Source organism: Aquarana catesbeiana, linkage group LG09 (assembly GCF_042186555.1).
Source record: "Aquarana catesbeiana isolate 2022-GZ linkage group LG09, ASM4218655v1, whole genome shotgun sequence".
NCBI classification, from domain to species: domain Eukaryota; kingdom Metazoa; phylum Chordata; class Amphibia; order Anura; family Ranidae; genus Aquarana; species Aquarana catesbeiana.
Genome location: NC_133332.1, coordinates 18790999 through 18814211, shown reverse-complemented (window position 1 = coordinate 18814211; position 23213 = coordinate 18790999). Strand labels below are relative to the sequence as shown.

General features: G+C 45.0%; 1 protein-coding gene across 4 annotated transcripts in view; it reads right to left on the bottom strand.

The window, feature by feature from the left end:
- DIAPH2 (diaphanous related formin 2) overlaps positions 1-23213 on the bottom strand; it is a 1573862-nt gene that overhangs the window by 632279 nt on the left and 918370 nt on the right. The window lies entirely within an intron of this gene.

The window sequence follows — 23213 nt, the reverse complement described above, 5'->3', positions numbered from 1 at the left end:
AGAAGAGTTGAAGCTGTTATAGGTGCAAAGGGCGGAGCCAATTCAATATTGAACCCTACGGACTAAGTCTGGGATGCCATTAAAGTTCATGTGCGAGTAAAGGCAGGTGTCCCAATTACTTTTGGTAATATAGTGTATATTTAGTTTTTCTTTTAGTCTTTATCTTTTTTTTTATTTCGTCTATATTTTCCTCCCCCACCTCATCAACACACTAATTAAACTGTTAATATAGATATATATAGATATATCTATCTATATATCTATAGATATATAGATATATAGATAGATACATCTATATCTATCTATATATATAGATATATCTATATATATAGATATATATATAATTTCTATATAATTTCATATATATATATAGATAGATAGATAGATAGATAGATAGATAGATAGATAGATAGATAGATAGATAGATAGATAGATAGATAGATAGATAATTTACTCATATATATGCTGTGTATATATTTTTATGCTGTATATATATATATATATATATATATATATATACATACACCATATATATACACCATATATATATATATATATATATATATATATATATATATATATATATATATATATATATATATATACCGTATATATGTATATATATATATATATATATATATATATATATATATATATATATATATATACACACATGCACATGCACACACAGTGTGTATAGAAAAGAATCACCCCCTAAAAGTAACATTTTGTTGCTATACACACACAGTGGATACAAACAAGCAATCAACAGGCTAAGAAAGCAAGGGTGTGATGGTCCTATAATTTGCTTTGGATTATGAGGTTTATTCACAAATGAAGAGCCCGCCAGCCCTCCTCATCTCTACAGTTCAGCCAGATACAAGGATAGAAGAGAAGACAACAAACAATCAGCACTATAAGCCCCACGAGGAGACGTCCTATTCAAATGCTGCTTTAACCTCAAGTCTTAGGAAGCTCTTATCAATTCAATCCAGATCCAAGAAGGATTAACCCGATACCAATGAAAAAAAAAAAGCACGAGGGTGGAGAGAAAAAAAAAAAAAAAAGACGATGGAATTCTGATATAAGTAAATAATCTGATGAATTTAACTCCCTATTATGCCAATACAATGTTGCAATGGGGGAAAGGGAAATGTTGCAAGAAGGAAATGCTCAACGTTTCTGCGTGCTAGAAAATATTGCTGCTTGTTCATCCCCATCATGTTAGAGAGACTCAGTTCATACTGAAATTGATTGATGAAGAGGAAGCAGAGAGAGAGTTACACAGCACAGACATCAGGAAGTACACACCCAGTCACCCTGTGAGGTGCTCATGGAATTCTGGCTTCTGTGGATTATACGAAACTCATATTAAGATATGCTGAGTGCACTTTTTCGGAATTGCTGTTTCTGCTGAATTATTAACAAACTGGTTGTTTACTATCACTCTATAGCTAGCACTTGATAACTTACAAATGTCCCATGTCCTAATTAAAAAAAAACGTCATAAAAAATGACTGTTCTGTTTAATGCAGATTAACTGATTGCCGACCGCCGCACACAGGTGTACGTCAGCAGAATGGCACAGGCAGGCAAATGGGCGTACCTGTACGTCCCTTTGAATTTGCCGCTTTTGGGCGCGCGTGCCCACCGCACGCCTCGGGAGCGTGCCAGCGGGTCCCGGGATCTCGATGTTCACCGGCAGCCCACAAATACAGTGAGGAGAGGCAGAACGGGGAGATGCCTTTGTAAACTACTCTAGCTTAACAGGGGGGTGTATTAGACCTCTGCAGAGAGACCACTGCTTCCCTATGAAGACGAGCAAGGGTCATTCTCTGCAGCATGCTGGCAGGGGGCAGGCTTTTCTTCTCATAGAATATTATCATTATTATTTTTAATATGTATCTTACATGAGCCTCAGAACGGGGAGATGCCTATGTAAACAAGGCATTTCCCCGTTCTGCCTAGTGACATGACAGATCACTGCTCCCTGTCATCGGGAGCTGTGATTGCTGTCATGTCAGTGGTAGCCCATCCCCCCTACAGTTAGAATCACTCTCCAGGACACATTTAACCCCTTCATCGCCCCCCTAGTGTTCAACCCCTTCCCTGCCAGTGTCATTTTTTCACAGTAATCAGTGCATTTTTCTAGCACTGATCGCTATATATAAATGACAATGGTCCCAAAATAGTGTCAAAAGTGTCCGATGTGTCCGCCATAATGTCGCAGTCACAATAAAAATCGCAGATCGCCGCCATTACTATTAAAAAAAAAAATTATAATAAAAATGCAATAAATCTATCCCCTATTTTGTAGACGCTATAACTTTTGCGCAAACCAATCAATATACGCTTATTGCAATTTTTTTTTACCAAAATATGTAGAAGAATACATATCGGCCTAAACTGAGGAAAAAATTTGTTTTTTTTATATATTTTTTGGGGATATTTATTATAGCAAAAAGTAAAAAATATTGCTTATTTTTTAAAATTGTCGCTCTTATTTTGTTTATAGCACAAAAAATAAAAACTGCAGAGGTGATCAAATACCACCAAAAGAAAGCTCTATTTGTGGGGAAAAAAGGACGTAAATTTTGTTTGGGTACAACGTCGCACGACCACACAATTGTCAGCTAAAATGATGCAGTGCCGAACCGCAAAAAGTGCTCTGGTCAGGAAGGGGGTAAAATCTTCCGGGGCTGAAGTGGTTAAAGGACAAGATTAGAAATAAGCAAATCCCTATAATACAATGCTTGGGGATGCCATAAACACGCCTCACAGTATGATGTAGTCCTTTAAAAGTGACATGTTTTGTTTGCCAGCAGCGGCCGGGGATCTGTCATTTAACAGATGTAGCATTACGGCTGCTAAATGACAGATCCCTGCCGGTCACTGTTTCGTAAACACACTAGCAAGGGATCTGTCATTTAGTAGCGGTTGCACTATTGTTTTAAATAACAAATCCCTTGGCAGCTTGTTTTTGTCAATGACATCACCCGGGATCCCCAGCTGGCCGAAGACCTGTCATTTAGACCCCATACACACTATACAACTTTTGTTGTCAGATTTCCTTTAGATTTACCAAAACCATGTAATGCAAGGGCCTGGCTGATTGCATATAAATTGAAACTCTTAAGCCTCGTACACACGGTACGATTGTTGGCAGGAGATTGTCTGTTGACAGACCGTTGTCCTAAAATCTTACCGTTAGTACGCTCCTTTTGACAACTGTTGTCCAATTTTCGGCCAACAAATGTTAGAGGGCAGGCTAGTACATTTTCGGCGGACAACGGTTTGACGTCAGATTTTCGTATAGGTCAGTACACAAATCCGTCACACAAAAGTCGAAAGTACAAACACGCACGCTCGGAATCAATGCTCACCAAACACGAAATTAGCAGAAGGGGCCCAAAGGGTGGCGCTCAAGAGCTGAAATTCCTCGTAGTACGTCACTACGTTCGTGTTTGTTGCACGACAATTGTGTAACGTTAGTAAGCAAGACAAGATCCTGGCACATGCCCTTTTGACAAAAAATCAGACGCTCGGTTGTCCAACAATCGTATCGTGTGTACCAGGCTTAAGACCCCATACACACTATTAGATTTTCTGCAGATTTTTGTCTTCCGATTAACCAAAACCAATTGGCTGCACTGCATGTGGTTAATGGGGACATTTTGGCGTTTTGTGGGTTGTGTGGTTTTTACCGTGCGTTTTGCAGCATTTGCTCGTTTTTTTTACATGGCAAAATGTGCGTTTGCTTCTGTGTTTGGTGTCCTGTTAACCACTTCCGGACCGCCGCACGCCGATATACGTCGGCTGTTTGAAGAGGGATATCTTTGTTATGGCAGCAGCTGGCTGCCATAACCCTGGTATCCTCTTCTTCAGGGGGTGGTCCGGTTTCCAATAATAGTGGTCTCTGTGGCGGATTCACCGCAAGATCACTTTTATTGGCGGTGGGAGAGCCCCCCCCAACGCTCTCCAGTGCCCTCCACCGCTTACTGGAGCTGTCGGTAGCGGTGGAGGTGATCAGGTCCTCTTCAATGTGTAGTATGGAGACAAGTGAGGGGAAGATGGCCCCCACCAAGGCTCCATACCAATGCAGGGCGGAAGCGACGTCAAAACGTCACTTCCGCCCATAGCTCTTAAAGGGTCATTTTTTTTTTTTTTTTCAAATGCCAATTTTTTTTATATTATTTTATTGCATTTTAGTGTAAATATGAGATCTGATGTCTTTTTGACCCTAGATCTCATATTTAAGAGGTTCTGTCATGCATTTCTTCTATTACAAGGGATGTTTACATTCTTTGTAATAGGAAAAATAGTGACACATTTTTTTTTTTTAAAGAACAGTCTAAAAATAAAAGGTAAAATAAATAGGAAGAAAAAAAATTTAAAGGCGCCCCGTCCCGTCTAGCTCGCGTGCAGAAGCGAACGCATACGTGAGTAGCGCCCGCATATGAAAACAGTGTTCAAACCACACATGTGAGGTATCACCACGATCAGTAGAGCGAGAGCAATAATTCTAGCCCTAGACCTCCTCTGTAACTCAAAACACGCAACCTGTAGAATTTTTTAAACAACGCCTATGGAGATTTTTAAGGGTAAAAGTTTGTCGCCATTCCACGAGCGGGCGCAATTTTGAAGCGTGACATGTTGGGTATCAATTTACACGGCGTAACATTATCTTTCACAACATAAAAAAAATTGGGCTAAGTTTACTGTTGTCTTATTTTTTAATTCAAAAAAGTTTATCTTTTCCAAAAAAAGTGCGCTTGTAATATCGCTGCGCAAATACGGTGTGACAGAAAGCATTGCAACAACCGCCATTTTATTCTCTAGGGTGTTAGAAAAAAAAATTATCATTTTTGGTTGTTAAGTAATTTTCTAGCAAAAAAACCCCGTTTTTAACTTGTAAACAACACATCTCAGAAAGAGGCTCGGTCCTTAAGTGGTTAACAGTTAACGGGGACTGAAAGCGCAACTAGTAATTTTAGGTGTATAAAGATAGCCGTACACTATAAAATCTGATTGTATATTGTGTATTTAGTGAGAAGGGTGATCACTGATTGCATTTCATTTAAAAAAAACGTGCAGCTGGGAGTGGGAGGGTGGATGCTAATGAGGTCAACTCTTTCCTGTGTCATGACCTGAAGTCTGATCAGGAAGAAAGACATTGCTAATGGAAACATCTGGAAACATGGATGAGGACAAGTGACGTAAGTGACTGTAGATTTAATGGAAAGCTTTGATATTTTTGCAAAAAAAAAGTACACGAATGCTATATCGGTGCATAGGGGAACTGGAATTTAGAAAAAAAAAAAGCGTACAAAGGTGAACTTACCCTTTAAGTTTAGTGCACGTTATTAGAAAAACGGATGAAAAAAAATCCGTATTCGGAACAGTTTATTTTTTTCTGAATCTGCATTGAGGTCAGTTCAGCCGCGGTTGTGGAATTTTTCCTTAAACCAGCTGGAGCTTAGCGGGTCCTTTAATACAGTTGAACGCCCATACTATCTGAGGACCATCGTGCAGCTCCTGAAAAAAGTATGTGGAGGCATCCGTCATACTGTCAGGATGTAGGTATTTGTGAGCGCTATTCCCAGTGTGTTCCTCTCCGCTCTGCTACAGCAGGAAACATAAACCGCCGTTTATTACTTCTCAAATAATGTGGCAATATCTATTTGATTACACCGTCCCCACGAGTAATCCGAGTGAGATCTCTCTTCCCCTACGTCGGGGCGAGTCGAGCTACCGCAGCAACGCGGAAAAAAAAATAATTATATTTATTAAGCCCTGGTTTTATAGGACACAATATACTGTGCTCAGAAAGACTTATAATGAAAATGAGAGCTTTGCTGTCTCAATTGTCTTTTTAAATAAGGAATCCCTAGAGACCGCGCTGAAAGGAAGGGCAACGTACTGTAATAGTGACAGGGCTTTTTTTTTTAAAGGGTTTTAGAAACAGGGAAGACAAATGGTGAGATTGGGGGTCAATTTAGGCCTTTGGATCTTTAGGCATTTATTAGGCTCCAAGAGCAACACAGCTGAAGGCCATGCAAAGACTTTATGAGTTTTAGCCATGACTATACGTGATGAGGCCCCATGGTAAAACCATTAAGGGCCTTCACTGTCTATGCAATCTCCATTTGAAAGGCAATTTCTTTAGGGATACAAAATTGAAGTTGTATAGAACAGCCATTCTCAATCGTTTTACTGCAGAGGAACCCTTCTAAAATGGAATGATTGAGGATCAGTGAGAAATATGCCCCTCATATTGGTGGTTATTGGGAAGGATTTCTCTCTTGCATTGGTGGTCAGAATCCTACACGTACAGACAGATAAAAAAAATCATCATTGATGTCATGCCACTAGCTTTGCCAAGTGGCATCGGCCCTAGAACTATGCAGGCACCATCAGGTTGGAGTTCAATCAGCCACAGCTCAAGGAACCCCCAACCTCTGGTTCCACGCAATCCCGGTTGAGTATGGCTGGTCTGGAGCCTATGATCAACAATTGGACTTTTCCCTTTAAAAAACACTGTATAGATGAGTCTCAAAATACATTAAAAAACCTCTGGAGAAACCCTAGGCTTTCAAGAAACCCTGGCTGAGAATGGCTGAAGTAGAGGTTCCCAGGTCCTCTACTCCAACATTAGTACTTGACCTTGCTGAATGGGCACAAATTCCCCCAGAAAATGCCCCAGAAAAGTGAGGGCTTTTTTATTCCCCAAGGGGAAGGGGGTTGGGGGCGGGGGCAATGCCATATTAATGCCCATGGTTTTGGATTGCGTCGTCCAACAAGTTCATATACTGTAGATGTGATGGTGGGTTCTTGGTGCTGTGTCCTATCTTGTATATAATGGTATTGGAAGGGCGATCGAAAAAAAAGAGATGCATATTTTTTAAATGGAGTGGCAAAGGTTTTCCAGGTGGGTCTTTGCAGCCTGTACATGCTGAACAGTGATCTTGCCCAAATGTGCTTTGGGCATTAGGGCCAGAAACTGTGGCGAGATCTAGTAGGATGCTGCAGTGAGTTGCGCGCCCCCCCCCCGCCGATTTCAGTTGTGCCCCCATAGCTGGCTCTGCTGACCCCTGTCCTCCACCCTGCTGACTCTTGTCCTCTGCCCTGATTACTCCTTTCCTATGCCCTGCTGACCCCTGTCCTCTGCCTTTCGGATTCCCTTGCAATGCCCTGCTGACACCCTGTGCACTGCTCTGCTGTCCCCTGTCCTCTGCCCTGCTGATCCCTGTAAACTGTCCGACAAACTGAAAGCCTGTAAGAGTCAAGGGCTTACTACGCATGCACCAATGGTGCGTTGCTGCAAGAGGAAATCTGTGCCAACTGAGCATAGAACAGACTTGCACAGAAGACTTGATGGAAAAAGGCAGGAAAATGCCCAGGAGGCGCACAGGAAGTGACTTCAACCTGATGGAAAAAGGCGGGAAAATGCCCAGGAGGCGCACAGGAAGTGACCTCAAACTTCCCTATATAAGCCCAGCCCAGACACTGGCAAATTGCTGGATTATCTTTAGTCCCCCCCTTGTTCCTGTGCTAGGGTGTGAGCTGTCTGAACTTGTTGTGACCTGGAAACCTATTTGACTTCTCTTGATTGCTGTTTGCCTTTGACCTCGGATTTGTACACTGACCATTCTACTTCTTTGCCCCTTTTGTATCAGCTGCCAGATTGGAACTCACCCCGGCTTGGATCTCGACCATTCTTCTTCTGATTAACCCTTTTATACTTCGAAGCCCAACTGGACTTGACCTTGGCTTGCACGGTGTTTCACACCCCTGGCACCCGTGCCACTTGGTGTCCACCAAGTCTCTGTCTCCATCTCCAGAGGGTTCAAGGACCTGAGGTGCAAGGGAGGCCTCCCCACTACTACGGTCTCACATCAGGTACCTGGCTCTCGTGACAAAGCCTCTCTACGCTGCCCTCCAAACTGTTCAACCTATCCTCTACCCTGGCTTACTGACCTCCGATCCTCTACCCCTTGTCATTGTTTACTGGACCCCAACAGACAGGCTATATCTGGCCCTGCCAGAAATACTGGTTACCTGTCCTGCAGAGCTTCCAGTTGATCAGCAAGAGATCAAGCTATGTGTATCAGTCAAGTGCCAACACCAAGCGGGCTGTGTGATGGCTAACCAGCACTGTACATAACTGTTTCTCCGCCTCTGTTCCTGGTTACTAGAGCTGTAGCGTACACTTAATTAAGCCTTGCAATGTCTGCCATCAGACTTGTTCAACGTTAATTAAGAGAATACGGTTACTATATTGCAATCAGCCTCCTTTGCTGTCAGTTTGCATCCTCAATATTAGGAGAAAATCAGCCCCAATTATATGCACTATGGGCCTCATTAGTTTGGTTGAGAACTGTGCATGTACAAACATTTGTGGTCCAAGAAACCCTAAAGTGTATGTAGATTATAACAACGAACTTCTCTTATTTACTCCCTTTTGGTCTGGTAACTATATCACTGAAAGTGTTTTGCTATACCTAAAAATTAAAAAAAAAAAAAAAAATACTGTTGATCTTGCAGAAATCAATTGAGCTGATAACGTCCTGTACTCTCTACCTATGCTTACTGTTATCAGTTATGTTGTTCTCAGTTCTCTCTGTGTATAACAGAATGTCCCCCTCCTATGATTTGGAGATAAGGAAATAGGGAGGGGTTTTGAAGATCTAACGTACTTCCTGACCTGTCCTAGAGTGACAATGCTACGCCTCTATAGATACAGCACAGTAAGTGCTCTTGCCCTAAGACAGTAAGGCTGGGTTCACACTTCAGAACGGAGCGGCTCACAGCAGGAGTCCGGTGCCAATGGCGTCCCTAGGGGAGGCCAGAGGGGGCCCTGACCCCCGCCCCAACATTATGCTGTGCTCCACCATGTGCCCCCCCCCCCATTACATTTTTTTTTTTTTTTTACAAAAAGGCAATGTCTAAGAGGGAGAGCATCCCCAGTCAGCTCCTGCAGGTGATTCCTCCCCCCTCCCTCTGCTCGCTGACACTGCATAATGCGAGCGCTCACACAACCACGGATGCCTGATCTGCTCCTTCCCCTGCATCCTCATTGGCAGGGAGAAGAGCGAGTTGCAGGAAGGACTCCACCAGGACTCTCAGTTACTGAAAAAACAGACTGATTTCTCCCGTCCTTAGGACAGGAGAACCAGCCTGTAAATTCCAAGAGATGCCAGACCAGAGCAGTCAATAGCAGGGGCGAGACAGCAAGAGGAGGCTGGGGAACCCCATGGTGGCAGAACACCAGGGCCCGTTGGCAAGACAACCTTTGCAACCCTGATAGTTCTCCCACTGCTTTGGACCCTTATATTTTCTTGGAATGCTGGTGACATATATCTCTTGTATTCTGCCACCCTAGGGGGGTCCCCAATACAGTAGGAAGGGAGCTCACTGCAGAACATGTGAAAGGGCCGTTGTGGGATCAAAGTAAATATATATATATATAAAATTGCATTTTATAGTTGCCCCCCTACTTTTGTCCCTGTCCCCCCATGTGCCCCCCCCTAAATATGAAAGCTGGAGACGCCACTGTCTCTATTCACCATTTCAGGTCCGATTTCAGCCCAAATTTTTGGCTGAATTCGGACCTGCAATGGACCAAAAGAAGCACAGGGCTCCCGTGCATTTTGCACCGGAGCCGCTGCGGACATGTATGAACCGTCTCCATAGAGAGACGGTCACAATCTCCTGCTATGCGAATTGGATGTGGGGGAAACCCACATCCAATTTGCATAAGATGTGAACCCAGCCTAAGGGATGGGTTGACAAGCTTTTGTTCGCTTCAAGTGGGTTTTGTATTCCAATAAAAGTCTAAAGAATGAAAAGCCCACTTGGAGCAGGTCAAATGTGGGTCAGATTCACCTGTCAATTAATTCTGAATGATCCCAGAAGAATCTCAACCTGATGCCATTGATATAAGCCCATAGAATGCATTAAGATAAAAAAAAAAAAAAAAAAAAAAAACTTCTGCCTTTACAACCACTTTAATACTGGATACAGGTATATTTGCAATTTCAACCATGTTAGCCATTACTGACTCCATGTTAGCCATCAGTGTCTGATGGACCCTTATCTACAGCAAAATCAAATCCGATTGGTCACTCCGATGGACATCTGCGCTTTCCCCCAGTCTTCACAAATGCGATCCATCGTATATTGATGTTATTTTGCTTTTATTGCATCGGGAAGAGGAAAAAGGAGACTTGTGCTGTGTAATTCATCCAGGGAAGGTTATCAGAGTCCTTCTATATGTGTACGTAGAACACCGAATTAATTAACAGCGGTCAATGCAGTAATCGCGCTAACAGGGTTATCTAACATTACATTCCCCTGGTAATCTATAATCCAGGCATGACGGAATACTTGGAAAGTGAAATTCATGAGAACGGAAGTGAAAACACTGCCATTCCACAAGTGGTGATGGTGGTGATGGTGGTGGGAAGGGGTGGGTGGCACAGTCTCAAAGCAAATCAGGGCTCTGCTAGTCTACTTACGTGTTTTTACTAAACTTTTTTCTTTCTATTTTACTGCACATTTTGAAACGGAATTTAAGGAACAACATTTGTGGCCTCTTTCATTGCCCCCCCAACTGTGATAATATAAATGCAGTATATTGATTCCTGTCATGCCATGCCCTGCACTACCAGCTCTACTTTTAGGGCAGACCCCACCCACCTAAATGCCTCCTCCCCCCCCTTTTTTTGTTTTTTCCAAATTATACTTGCCTTTTTTCTTGCAGTTTTCAGGTTGGTCCTTGCTTTTCTCTGAATGTAGGTGGTTCTTCCTTTTAGACAGCACAGCAATCACGAAACTATGTGTAAGTGCTGTGGTGTCCTTGTGTACTGTGATGTCACACACTGAAGAGGTGTGTCCACGATAGGCATTTTTTTTTTAACTCAGGGTACAGCGGTACACCTAAAAAGTGCATGTGGAAAAAACACTTAGGGGTGTGTCTCTAGCCCACCTCCCCGAAGAAGTAAGACTCTACCCTGACTTCCTGGGGCGCAAGGCTCCTGACAGAGGCAAGGCTCAAACTTAGATCACCTAGTCAAAAGGCCTCGTAAACCCCTCTTCTCATGGTTGGCCCAAGCTGACCAACGAATGAGTACTAGGTGAGGGGTCTCAAAAACACCAGTGACCCAGCAACACCTATGTGTGGCACGTGGGTGTTAAAGCACAACCTTTCACTGCCGCACATGAGTTGTGCAATTGTTAAGGGGTTAATGCAACCAAGAAAGCTCTTTGGGTACAATGCTGTATGACAGAGCAATTGCCAGTCAAACTATCACAGCACTGAAAATTAAAACATGGCCTGGTATTGAAGGGCTAATACGGGGTAATACTGTGGTGCAGTGGTCTCCCAACTGTGGCCCAGGGGCCAGATTTGGCTCTTTTCTTTCTTTTTTTCTGGCCCTTGGGGCACTGTTTCCTCCTCTGATACCAACGATGGGGCATAATTCCTCCCAATGACTCCATCAATGGGGCACAATTTCTCCCAATGATGCCATCAAATGTGGCAAAATTCCTCCCAATGACTCCATCAATGGGGCACAATTCCTCCCAATGACTCCATCAATGGGGCACATTTCCTCCCAATGGCTCCATCAATGGGGCACAATTCCTCCCAATGGCTCCATCAATGGGGCACATTTCCTCCCAATGGCTCCATCAATGGGGCACAATTCCTCCCAATGACACCATCAACAGGGCACAATTCCTCCCAATGATGCCATCAAATGTGGCAAAATTCCTCCCAATGACCCAATCAATGGGGCACAATTCCTCCCAATGACTCCATCAATGGGGCACAATTCCTCCCAACAAATCCATTGATGGGGCACAATTCCTCCCAATGACTCCATCTATGGGGCATGATTCCTCCCAATGACTCCATCTATGGGGCACGATTCCTCCCAATGACTCCATCAATGGGGCACAATTCCTCCCAATGACAACAGTGTTGGGGCACAATTCCTCTCTATGACTCCATCAATGGGGCAGGATTCCTCCCAACGACTGCATCAATGGGGCACAATACCTCCCAATGACTCCATCAATCGGGCACAATTTCTCCCAATGACTCCATTAATGGGGCACAATTCCTCCCAATGATGCCATCAATGAGGCACAATTCCTCCCAATGACGCCATCAATGGGGCACAATTCCTCCCAATGACTCCATCAATGGGGCACAATTCCTCCCAATGACTCCATCAATGGGGCACAATTCCTCCCAATGACTCCATCAATGGGGCACAATTCCTCCCAATGACAACAGCATTGGGGCACAATTTCTCCCAATGACACCAACAATTTGGCCAAATGACACCAACGATGGGGCACAATTCCTCCCACTGACAACAAAATGGGGGCATTGTTTTTTTCCCACTGATGTTGGGACCTTTTCTACTCCGAATTGGCATAGTCTGCCCCCCCCTAAAGTCTGATGGACAGTAAACTGGCCTTTTGTTTAGAACATTTGGAGGCCTCTGCTCTAGTGATTACCTGTTTCTAATTTGTTATCTTGAATACATCTATGAAAACAAAATCGAGAAGACAAAGTAATAATGCAATATATGATGAGCTTAGGTGGTGGGTTCAGGCAGCCCTGAATGGCCCTTAGTGCTCAGTACCAGAAAGGATAAATCACGGTCCTCAGTCCAAAAAGCTGGGTGTGGCTTACATCCATCCGACCAGGTGAATGGGCGTGGGTGGTTGTCAGTCCCGGCGCGTCGTCTACACGTTAACATCTCATCGCCAGAAATCTAATGAATTGCTCCTGAATGAAGGTCCCTTTGTGCCTGCCGGATCAGGCCATTGTTCTTCTGTTTCGACGTCTCAATGCAGCCGATTCATTCGCTGAAGAAAGCTGAATAATGGGCGACTCAGTGAATTTTGATTAGAGGGACTCACGAAAATGGATCTGCATTGAAATTGTCGGCGTAAAACTAAACACAGTAATATTGTTCCGCCGCGGTTTAATTAACATTTCCCTTCTCTCCTTCACATTTCAGAGCAAAAAAAAAAAAAATGATTCCCATTCCATAACCACAGCGAGGAAAAGCACAGACGCAGCAGTCGTCAAACAGCCGCAAGATAAGCGATGATGACGGAGCCGCCTTTATTTATTTAATTATTTATTTTAATTAAGGGTTATAATGTCCAACAGATCAGAATGAGGCGCGCGGCGGTGGAGTCACGGGATGGCGGCGAGGCACCAGGAAAACGGTGGGCTTATTGCTGGCTACCTTTGGATGCTCCCTGCTAATTTCTTTTACACTCATTTTCTGCACCTGAAAGAGATCCCGGTGACACTGACTTAATTAAGTTTACAATAAAAAAAGCCTTCCAGACGGCGTGACGTGTCATACGTGGGAAAAGCGCAATTAAGCCCATTTCTGCATCACAAAAGTGCTGGCTGGAAAGCAAATATCTCTGCGATTCACGTGGGTCTGCACTTGGCATTGTGTCAGAACATAATTACAATAGCTAGGTTAGAATTTAAAGGGATTGTCCATGTTACCAATGAGGATTCAGGCTCCTGGAATGCTTATTAGTTAAAAGTCAACTCTGACAAAACCTGATATTTCAGCTATGGATAAACACTGCTGGAGAAAATCACTTGCAAACTTCTTATATTTACCATAGACTACAGTAGAGAGCTTTCCTCCCATAGTTGGTGTCTCTGCCCCTCCCACAAAGGTGTCACTCTCAGCCAGACTCCTGCTCATTTGTCTTCTTTAAATCAATAGAGGTGCTGATCTCTTGCAACTGGAACTTCTGAGACATTTATCAAACCAGGATTTAATTTAACCGGCTAATAACTATGTATCGGTGTTGAATGCTAAGTATCAAAAACACACTAATCTGCTAGTTAATGGTCTGTGAACTCTCACAGACCTGGCATGTGCTAACAGAGGTGATTTACAGCTTCAGAACATCTAGTACTGAGAGAAAAGACAATACAGGGCTGATATAGATGCCCAGCCTATGACAATTTCAAGGTTGGCATGATAGAGAGATAGATAGATAGATAGATAGATAGATAGATAGATAGATAGATAGATAGATAGATAGATAGATAGATAGATAGATAGATAGATAGATAGATAGATAGATAGATGATAAAAGTTTCATTAGCGTGTTGATGAGGTGGGGGGAGGAACCAGGAAAGTAAAATATAGAAAAAAAACATCAAAAAAGATAAAGACTATCTCCCAATTTCCACCACATCCCAAAGGTGCTCTATCGGATGAGATGTGGTGACTGTGGAGGACATTGGAGTACAGTGCCCTCATTGTCCAGTGGTGAGATGATTGGAGGTTTGTGACATGGTGCATTATCCTGCTGGAAGGAGCCATCAGAAGATGGGGACACTGTAGTCATAAAGTGATGGATATGGTCAGCAACAATACTCAGGTAGGCAGTGGCGTTTAAACAATGCTCAATTGGTACTAATGGGCCCAAAGTGTGCCAAGAAAATATCCCCCCCCACATCATTACACCACCACCACCAGCCTGGACCGTTGATACAAGGCAGGATGGATCCATGCTTTCATGTTGTTTACACCAAATTTTGACCCTACCATCTAAATGTCACAGCTGAAATCGAGACTCATCAGACCAGGCAATGTTTTTTCCAATCTTCTATTGTCCAATTTTGGTAAGCCTGTGCAGGCCAGTCAAGTTCCTCCACCCCAAACTTGCTCATCCATGTCTTTATGGACCTTGCTTTGTGCCCAGTCCTGATCTCAACCTGACAGATGACCTTTGGGATGAATTAGAGCGGAGACTGCGAGCCAGGCCTTCTCGTTCAACATCAGTGTCTGACCTCAGGAATGCGCTTATGGAACAATGGTCAAACATTCCCATAGACACACTCCTAAACCTTGTGGACAGCCTTCCCAGAAGAGTTGAAGCTGTTATAGCTGCAAAGGGTGGGCCAACTCAATACTTAACCCTATGGACTAAGACTGGGATGTCATTAAAGTTCATGTGTGTGTTCATGTCTTTATGGACCTTGCTTTGTGCACTGGTGTGCAGTCATGTTGGAACAGGAAGGGGCCATCCCCAAACTGTTCCCACAAAGCTGGGAGCATGAAATTATCCAAAATGTCTTAATATGCTGACACCTTAAGAGTCCCCTTCACTGGAACCAAGGGGCCAAGCCCAACCCCTGAAAAACAACTCCACACCATAATCCCCCCTCCATCAAATGATTTAGACCAGCAAAGCAAGGTCCATAAAGACATGGATGATAGTGCTCCAGGAGCGCCAAGCTCATATGTTTCCGTCACTTCCTGGTTTACGTGTTCTAACTTTGCACCAGCACTTTATTTTGGTAATAGTAATTTTAGTAATTTTAGTAGGTTCACAGCACAACACCACCATTTTACTTATTTAGTGCACAAATCAAGGTCCATAAAGACACGGATGAGGGAGTTTAGGGTGGAGGAACTTGACTGGCCTGACCTCAACCTGATAGAACACCTTTGAGATGAATTAGAGTGGAGACTGTGAGCCAGGCCTTCTCGTCCAACCACAGTTCCATGACCTCACAAATGCTCTTCTGGAAGAATGGTCAAACATTCCCATAGACACACTCCTAAACCTTGTGGACAGCCTTCCCAGAAGAGTTGAAGCTGTTATAGCTGCAAAGGGTGGGCCAACTCAATATTGAACCCTACGGACTTATGCCCCGTACACACGGTCCGATTTTCCGACGGAAAATGTGTGATAAGACCTTGTTGTCGGAAATTCCGACCGTGTGTGGGCTCCATCACACATTTTCCATCGGATTTTCCGACACACAAAGTTTGAGAGCAGGCTATAAAATTTTCCGACAACAAAATCCGTTGTCGGAATTTCCGATCGTGTGTACACAAATCCGACGCACAAAGTGCCACGCATGCTCAGAATAAATAAAGAGATGAAAGCTATTGGCTACTGCCCCGTTTATAGTCCAGACGTACGTGTTTTACGTCACCGCGTTCAGAATGATCGGATTTTCCGACAACTTTGTGTGACCGTGTGTATGCAAGACAAGTTTGAGCCAACATCCGTCGGAAAAAATCCATGGATTTTTTTGTCGGAATGTCCGATCAATGTCCGACCGTGTGTACGGGGCATAAGACTGGGATATATATATATATATATATATATATATATATAGATAGATAGATAGATAGATAGATAGATAGATAGATAGATAGATAGATAGATATATTACACACATTATATATATATATAGTATCTCAGAACTGGGCTTTAATAGGACAATTCTGGAACAATTTGCTCTTTAAAGAATATCTAGCCAGTCCACATCTTCTATGGAGGCAAGTTAAGCAAAGCGCAAACTGTGAACGTAGAAGGAGTAAACGTTGCACAATTATGTGAAGCGTAATTGCAAAATAATTAGCCAGACTTTTCCAAGAAATAAAAAAAAAAAAACGGTGTAGAGGAACGCCACTACATTTAATTTTCATGCTACAATAGTTTCCCTTTAAGGAGATGTAATTACAGTATCACAACACTGAACTACTTGCTACAACAATGTAAATAAGCTGTGACTAGGGATGAGCCGAACACCCCCCGGTTCGGTTCGCACCAGAACCCGCGAACGGACCGAAAGTTCGCACGAACGTTAGAACCCCATTGACGTCTATGGGACTCGAACGTTCGAAATCAAAAGTGCTCATTTTAAAGGCTAATTTGCATGGTATTGTCCTAAAAAGGGTTTGGGGACCCGGGTCCTACCCCAGGGGACATGTATCAATGCAAAAAAAACTTTTAAAAACGGCCGTTTTTTCGGGAGCAGTGATTTTAATGATGCTTAAAGTAAAAAAAAAAAAGTGAAATATTCCTTTAAATATCGTACCTGGGGGGTGTCTATAGTATGCCTGTAAAGTGACGCGTGTTTCCCATGTTTAGAACAGTCCCTGCACCAAATGTCATTTTTAAAGGAAAAAATCTCATTTAAAACTGCTTGCGGGTTTAATGTCATGTCGGGTCATGGCAATATGGATGAAAATCAGTGAGACAAACGGCATGGGTACCCCCCAGTCCATTACCAGGCCCTTTGGGTCTTGTATGGATATTAAGGGGAACCCCGCACCCAAATTAAAATAAGGAAAGGTGTGGGGCCACCAGGCCCTATATACTCTGAACAGCAGTATACAGGCGGTGCAAACAAGACAGGGACTGTAGGTTTGTTGTTAAGTAGAATCTGTTTGTAATTTTGAACATTTTTAACGTGTTTAGCTCCAGCCAAAAAATCTTTTCTAAGCTTTTTGGAAAACATAGGGAAGGGTTATCACCCCTGTGACATTTGTTTTGCTGTCTTTCCTCCTCTTCAGAAGATTTCACCTCACTTTTTTGTCCCAATGAAAAATGTTTTTTGAAAATTTGGGTTTTTTTGTGGAACAAGGATTGGAAAGCATCAGTGGAAAGGAGAAATTGTTTTCCCATATTAACTCTTACAGGAGAGAATTTCCCTTCCTAGGGGTAGATTTCATCTCACTTCCTGTTGTCTCCTTCCGTTTGCAAGTAGGAGTCGTTTGTAAGTTAGATGTTTGAAAGTAGGGTCCTGCCCTATATACTCAGCAGAAATTTGGGCCTTAGGTGTTGCTGTGGCCACAACACTGTAAGCCCTCACAGGGCCCTGCTGTGAAATATTAGATCAAGAATTGTAATTACATGCCCCTGTTGAACAGGAGCTGAAAAATTAGGCCTTAGGCACTGGTGCTGGTGCCACAACACTGCAACCCCTCACAGACACTCTAGTTGGAACGCAGGAACGAGCCCTGCTGCAAATTATTGCTTCAAAAATTGTAATTACACGCCCCTGTTAGACAGGGGCAGAAAAATTGGGCCTTAGGCACTGGTGCTGGTGCCACAACACTGCAACCCCTCACAGACACTCTAGTTGGAATGCAGGAACGAGCCCTGCTGCAAAGTATTACATCAAAAATTGTAATTACACGCCCCTGTTAAACAGGGGCTGAAAAATTGTGCCTTAGGCACTGGTGGTGGCGCCCAGAACCAAAAATGTTCTTACAAGCTATCAGCGTGATGATTGAGGAGGAAGAGGATAATTACTCAGGGATAGTCACTCAGCATCAGCATAGGCAGTCTTTGAAGGGATCTGAGATTTCAAAAAAAATTATTCGGTTACATCAGCATCAGGTGCTTGGTAGCTGGTGGTGATCCAAGACTCATTCATTTTTATGAAGGTCAGCCGATCGACCGAGTCGGTGGACAGACGCACCCTGTGATCGGTTACCACGCCTCCAGCAGCACTGAATGTGCGTTCCGAAAGAACGCTGGATGCAGGACAGGCCAGTAGCTCAATTGCATACTGTGCAAGCTCTGGCCAGTGATCCATCCTCAAGACCCAGTAACCCAGAGGATTTTCGGTGGGAAAGGTGTCCAAGTCTGATCTTGCCCCTAGGTATTCCTGCACCATGTAAAACAGACGCTGGCGATGGTTGCTGGAACCGATCATACCTTGGGGCTGCGGACCAAAAAATTGTCTGAACGCATCGGTCAGACGGCCACCTTCTCCACCGCTCCTTCTTTGACTGACCGAAGCCTCAGCAACACGTTGTCCAGAAACAGGAGTTTGTAACCTCCCAGTCTCTGGGAACGCGTTGCACAGACCTTTCTGCAAGGCCTCCCGAAGATGTTTCATCCTCTGCTCCCTCTGCGATGGCAAGATAAGGTCCGCAACCTTACCCTTGTAACGTGGATCAAGGAGGGTTGCCAGCCAGTATTGGTCCTTCTCCTTGATACCACGAATACGAGGATCCTTACGCAGGCTTTGCAGGATCAGGGAGGCCATGCAGCGTAGGTTTGCTGAGGCATTCGGTCCGGAGTCCTCTGGGTCACTAAGAACGACATGGTCCGCAGCCACCTCCTCCCAGCCACGTACAAGTCCATGTGTTTCTTGGGACTGATCCCTTAAAGACTGCTGCTGATGCTGAGTGCCAGGCTCCACCTCCATACTGACACAATCTTCCTCCTCCTCCTCTTCCTCCTCGTCCTCTTCCTGTGTGATCGGCGGGCACGCAGGAACACTGTCTGGATAAAGGGGGCCTTGAGAGCTAAGGAAGTCCTCCTCTTCCTGCCTCTGTTCTGCCTCAAGTGCCCTGTCCATTATTCCACGCAGCGTGTGCTCCAACAGGTGGACAAGGGGGACAGTGTCACTGATGCATGCACTGTCACTGCTCACCATCCTCGTGGCCTCCTCGAATGGTGACAGGACAGTGCATGCATCCCTGATCATGGCCCACTGGCGTGGGGAAAAAAAACCAAGCTCCCCTGACCCTGTCCTGGTGCCATAGTCGCACAGGTACTCATTGATGGCCCTCTGCTGCGTGTGCAGCCGCTGCAGCATGGCCAACGTTGAGTTCCACCTGGTGGGCATGTCACAGATTAGGCGGTTCTTGGGCAGGTTAAACTCCTTTTGGAGGTCCGTCAGCCGAGCACTGGCATTATATGACCGGCGGAAATGCACACAGACTTTCCTGGCCTGCCTCAGGACATCCTGTAAGCCCGGGTACCTGCCCAAGAACCGCTGCACCACCAAGTTAAGGACGTGAGCCAAACAGGGCACATGGGTCATTTGTCCCTGTCGGAGGGCAGAGAGGAGGTTGGTGCCATTGTCGCAAACCACCATTCCTGCCTTAAGTTGGCGTGGCGTCAACCACCTCTGAACCTGCCCCTGCAGAGCTGACAGAACCTCTGCCCCAGTGTGGCTCCTGTCCCCCAAGCACACCAGCTCAAGCACCGCATGGCATCTTTTGGCCTGCGTACTTGCGTAGCCCCTTGAACGCCTACGGAGCACCGCTGGTTCCGAGGAAGAGGCCATGGAGGAAGAAGAAGAGGAGGGGGTGGAGGAGAGAGGTGTGTCACAATCAGCATTTTGGAGGCGTGGTGGCAGAACAACCTCCAACACTACTGCACCTTGTCCTGCATCCTTCCCAGCTGCCAGCAGAGTCACCCAATGCGCCGTGAAACTTAGGTAACGTCCCTGTCCATGCCTGCTGGACCATGAGTCAGCGGTAATATGCACCTTACCGCTGACCGCCCTGTCCAGCGAGGCATGGACATTGCCTTCCACATGCCGGTAGAGAGCCGGAATCGCCTTCCGTGAGAAAAAGTGGCGTTTGGGTACCTGCCACTGAGGAACCGCACATTCCACAAACTCACGGAAGGGGGCAGAGTCTACCAACTGAAAAGGCAGCAGTTGAAGTGCTAGCAATTTTGCCAAGCTAGCATTCAACCGCTGGGCATGTGGATGGCTGGGAGCAAACTTCTTTCGGCGGTGCAGCAGCTGGGGCAGGGAAATTTGCCTGGTACAATCTGACGTCGGTGTACCAAAAGCAGATTGCCCACAAGTACTTGGCTGTGACACACCTAATTCTACACCTTCATTCCTCTCACTGCAGGTCTCAGAGAGGACTGAAGGTCTAGTGGGGTTGGAAATCTCAGCTGATGAGGAGCAAGGAGAGATCCTCTTTGTTCTTTGGTGTGGGTCTTTTAGATACGCTTGCCAACGAACTGCATGGCAGGTCAACATATGTCTGGTCAAGCATGTGGTACCCAAGCGGGAGATATTTTGGCCACGCGAGATACGCTTGAGACATATGTTGCAAATAGCAGCGGTGCGATCTGATGCACTCGTCTCAAAAAAGGCCCACACCAAAGAACTTTTTGAATAACGCGCAGAGACTGCAGCGCCCTGCACATGTGGAGCTTTGGGGTGTGATGCAGTCAATGTGTTGCCCTTAGGCTGGCCCCTGGAGGGCATCCTGCCTCGTTGGTGATGTGCTGCCGCCTCCTCCTCCTCCTCCTCCTCCTCCTCCTCCTCCTCCTCCTCTCTCCTATCAGGCACCCACGTTGAGTCAGTGACCTCATCATCCCCTCCCTCCTCATCACTGGAGCAAACCTGGCAGTATGCTGCAGCAGGGGGAGCATGACTGCCAGATTGCTGTCCTTCTTGGGCACCCCCTCTGTCCGCGCTCATGTTACTGCCTTCATCGAGCTCAGTATCGTCATCAGAGCCTTCCAAACGCTGGGCATCCTCCTGGAGCATGTACCCAACACTGTGGTCAAACAGTTCGAGGGAATCCTCATGAGGACATGGTGGAGCTAGGGAAGGAGTCACTGATGACATTGAGCTGAGGGAAGAGGCCGCTGCTTTGCCAGACAAAGCACCCTGGGCATGGGTGAGAGAGGATGAGGAGGATGAGGACGGCTTGGTCATCCACTCGACCAAGTCTTCCGCATGTTGCGGCTCAACATGGCCAGCTGCCGAAAAAAAGGCCAAGCGTGTCCCATGGCCACGTGCTGATGAGGATGCACCGTCTCCACGACCAGCACTAGACACAGAGCCTGCTTGCCCTCTCTTATTGGCTTGTGACTGTCTGCCTCTCCTTCTTGGCCTTCCAGACATACTAATGGCCTGTAGCTGCACTAAGCTGGGATAGAACACCTGTAATTTTCTTCAAGTAGCTTTATATACTGTAACCAGACAAGCCTGCCTGTCAGTAGGAAGATAACAGGAACGGATCTAGCTGAACACTGTGAGCAGGACGCACTGTACTAAATGTAAATAGTCTAGCTGCCTGACCGTGGTACTAATAGGATCAAATAGAACACCTGTAATTTTCTTCAGGTAGCTTTATATACTGTAACCAGACAAGCCTGCCTGTCAGTAGGAAGATAACAGGAACGGATCTAGCTGTACACTGTGAGCAGGACGCACTGTACTAAATGTAAATAGTCTAGCTGCCTGACCGTGGTACTAATAGGATCAAATAGAACACCTGTAATTTTCTTCAGGTAGCTTTATATACTGTAACCAGACAAGCCTGCCTGTCAGTAGGAAGATAACAGGAACGGATCTAGCTGTACACTGTGAGCAGGACGCACTGTACTAAATGTAAATAGTCTAGCTGCCTGACCGTGGTACTAATAGGATCAAATAGAACACCTGTAATTTTCTTCAGGTAGCTTTATATACTGTAACCAGACAAGCCTGCCTGTCAGTAGGAAGATAACAGGAACGGATCTAGCTGAACACTGTGAGCAGGACGCACTGTACTAAATGTAAATAGTCTAGCTGCCTGACCGTGGTACTAATAGGATCAAATAGAACACCTGTAATTTTCTTCAGGTAGCTTTATATACTGTAACCAGACAAGCCTGCCGGTCAGTAGGAATTTAACAGGAACGGATCTAGCTGAACACTGTGAGCAGGACGCACTGCACTAAATGTAAATAGCAGGAACGGATCTAGCTGAACACTGTGAGCAGGACGCACTGCACTAAATGTAAATAGTCTAGAAGATAACAGGAACGGATCTAGCTGAACACTGTGAGCAGGACGCACTGCATTAAATGTAAATAGTCTAGATAGAAGATAACAGGAACGGATCTAGCTAAACTGAATACAGTGTATATATATATATGCAACACCTGGGATGCATATATATACACAATACACTGTAAGTGCAGCTAACTGACTGACTGTTCTGCCTAATCTATCTAACTCAAATCAAATGACACTGTCTCTCTCTCTCTCTATCTCTCAGCACACCGGAACACACACTACACAGGGCCGCCGTGCAGGCGGCCTTATATAGTGTGGGGTGTGTACTAAATGCCCTGAGCCGTAATTGGCCAAAGCCACCCTGGCTTTGGCCAATTACAGCTCTCTCTACTGACAGCGCTGTGATTGGCCAAGCATGCGGGTCATAGTGCATGCTTGGCCAATCATCAGCCAGCAATGCACTGCGATGCCGCAGTGAATTATGGGCCGTGACGCGCCACACGAATTTAGCGCGAACGGCCCATAACGTTCGCAATTCGGCGAACGATCGAACAGCCGATGTTCGAGTCGAACATGGGTTCGACTCGAACACGAAGCTCATCCCTAGCTGTGACATTCTATTCACGTCTGCCTCCCGCCACTGGAAAATTTAACTGTCAATGTCTCTTCCCTCTCCTTGTCTGCCTGCGTAATTGCTCAGAAGCTTTCAGCATTATAGCTTGTACACATGAAAACAATCGCATGGCTGCGTAGGCTGGAAGGCATTCCCATATAAGTTAAAATGCCCGTCTATTGTCTGGATTTTTTTCAATCCTTCAATAAATCTTCATGGAATTAAAATGCATATCTGCATAAG